Below are 2500 nucleotides of genomic sequence, written 5' to 3'. Positions count from 1 at the left end.
AACGGAAGACCCCAGGGACAACACTCATCTTTGCTATACTTGTGGGAGCTGACAAGCTTCGACAAGTAAAGAATCGGTGAAAAGGCGATTGGCTCGCTGGGCAGATGTTGCTGCTGCGCGAAGAGCCGAGTGTCAGTTTGTCGGGTTCTGAGCGGTCGCTTCGGCGAAGTTGTCTGGCGTGCGTTGCGCTCGCGCCGGTGTTGGCGACGTGGCGGTCGAAAGGCCTGCCGACGAAGTCTTACTCCGGCGGGTGCGACGGGCGGTGACGGTTTTCTGAGTTCGGGCAGCCGAGCAAAGAACGAAATTTTAACGGAGAAGCCTTCGGGTTTCGCATCGACCGAGCGACGGCGCCGCATCAGCGGCGCCTCCTTCGTCGGCCTTTCGGGGCTACGCTAAAGTAGCTACCTGGTTGATCCTGCCAGTAGTCATATGCTTGTCTCAAAGATTAAGCCATGCAAGTCTAAGTACGAGCTCTCGTACAGTGAAACTGCGAATGGCTCATTAAATCAGTTATGGTTCATTTGATCGTACGTTTTACGTGGTTAACTGTGGAAATGCTAGAGCTAATACATGCGTGAAGCGCCGACCTCGCGGGAGGCGTGCTTTTATCAGACCAAAAACCGACCGGGCTTCGGCCCGCAACCTTTGGTGACTCTGGATAACTTTGCGGATCGCACGGTCTCGCACCGGCGACGGATCATTCAAGTGTCTGCCCTATCAACTTTCGTCGGTACGGTACTGGCCTACCGAGGTTCTTACGGGTAACGGAGAATCAGGGTTCGATTCCGGAGAGGGAGCCTGAGAAACGGCTACCACATCCAAGGAAGGCAGCAGGCGCGCAAATTACCCATTCCCGACGCGGGGAGGTAGTGACGAAAAATAACAATACAGGACTCTAAACGAGGCCCTGTAATTGGAATGAGTACACTTTAAAACCTTTAACGAGTATCCATTGGAGGGCAAGTCTGGTGCCAGCAGCCGCGGTAATTCCAGCTCCAAAAGTGTATATTTAAGTTGTTGCGGTTAAAAAGCTCGTAGTTGGATTTTGGGCGCAGGCGGCCGGTCCGTCGCAAGGCGTGTACTGGCCGTCCTGGCCTCACCTCCGGTTCTCCGCCGGTGCCCTTGACTGAGTGTCGGCGGCGGCCGGAACGTTTACTTTGAAAAAATTAGAGTGTTCAAAGCAGGCGATTCGCCTGAATAATGGTGCATGGAATAATGGAATAGGACCTCGGTTCTATTTTGTTGGTTTTCGGAGCGCGAGGTAATGATTAAGAGGGACAGACGGGGGCATTCGTACTGTGCCGTTAGAGGTGAAATTCTTGGATCGGCGCAAGACGAACGACTGCGAAAGCATTTGCCAAGAATGTTTTCTTTAATCAAGAGCGAAAGTCAGAGGTTCGAAGACGATCAGATACCGTCCTAGTTCTGACTATAAACGATGCCAACTAGCGATCGGGGGGCGTTAGTTTTACGACCTCTCCGGCAGCTTGCGGGAAACCAAAGTCTTTGGGTTCCGGGGGAAGTATGGTTGCAAAGCTGAAACTTAAAGGAATTGACGGAAGGGCACCACCAGGAGTGGAGCCTGCGGCTTAATTTGACTCAACACGGGAAATCTCACCCGGCCCGGACACAGTGAGGATTGACAGATTGAGAGCTCTTTCTTGATTCTGTGGGTGGTGGTGCATGGCCGTTCTTAGTTGGTGGAGCGATTTGTCTGGTTAATTCCGATAACGAACGAGACTCTGGCTTGCTAACTAGTTACGCGACCCAATCGGTCGGCGTCTAACTTCTTAGAGGGACTAGTGGCGTTTAGCCACACGAGATTGAGCAATAACAGGTCTGTGATGCCCTTAGATGTTCGGGGCCGCACGCGCGCTACACTGACCGGATCAGCATGTGCTCGCCTTGGCCGACAGGTCTGGGTAACCCGCTGAACCCCGGTCGTGCTAGGGATAGGGAATTGCAATTATTTCCCTTGAACGAGGAATTCCCAGTAAGCGCGAGTCATTAGCTCGCGTTGATTACGTCCCTGCCCTTTGTACACACCGCCCGTCGCTACTACCGATTGAATGGTTTAGTGAGGTCCTCCGATTGGACCTGGCGCGGCCGGCAACGGTCGAGCCGGCGTCCGAGAAGACGATCTAACTTGATCATTTAGAGGAAGTAAAAGTCGTAACAAGGTTTCCGTAGGTGAACCTGCGGAAGGATCATTAACGGTCTCGCAAACGCTTCGGCGAACGCGAAACTCGGACAAGCGAGAGAAAAAGTTTTTGCTACCCGGCGCCCGACCCGCGAGGAGCGGCGCGCCGGCCGGCGATTCGGTCACCCGGTAATGTTTGCGCGTCGAGTGCCGCGGTGCCGCGCGCTCCGGCTTCAAGCGTCGGCCTGGCCGACCGCTCGGCGCGGTATATTTTGTCACCCTTTAGTGCGAGGCACTGTGCGAGCGAAACAATCGTGGATGGCTCTTGGCGGTGGATCACTCGGCTCGTGAGTCGATGAA

General features: G+C 54.2%; 2 non-coding genes across 2 annotated transcripts in view; both read left to right on the top strand.

The window, feature by feature from the left end:
* The first annotated feature begins 402 nt into the window (after nt 1-402).
* LOC146142875 (small subunit ribosomal RNA) lies at nt 403-2213 on the top strand. The gene has a single exon (XR_014500220.1). It is a non-coding gene; the product is annotated as a small subunit ribosomal RNA (ribosomal RNA).
* A 247-nt stretch (nt 2214-2460) lies between these two features.
* The window catches only part of LOC146142874 (5.8S ribosomal RNA), a 154-nt gene continuing 114 nt past the window's right edge, over nt 2461-2500 (top strand). Inside the window, exon 1 of the ribosomal RNA XR_014500474.1 lies at nt 2461-2500. This exon is cut by the window's right edge and continues 114 nt beyond it. This is a non-coding gene — a ribosomal RNA (5.8S ribosomal RNA).

Source organism: Ascidiella aspersa, chromosome 5 (assembly GCF_963924565.1).
Source record: "Ascidiella aspersa chromosome 5, kaAscAspe10.2, whole genome shotgun sequence".
NCBI classification, from domain to species: domain Eukaryota; kingdom Metazoa; phylum Chordata; class Ascidiacea; order Phlebobranchia; family Ascidiidae; genus Ascidiella; species Ascidiella aspersa.
This window is presented reverse-complemented; position numbering and strand designations above follow the sequence as displayed.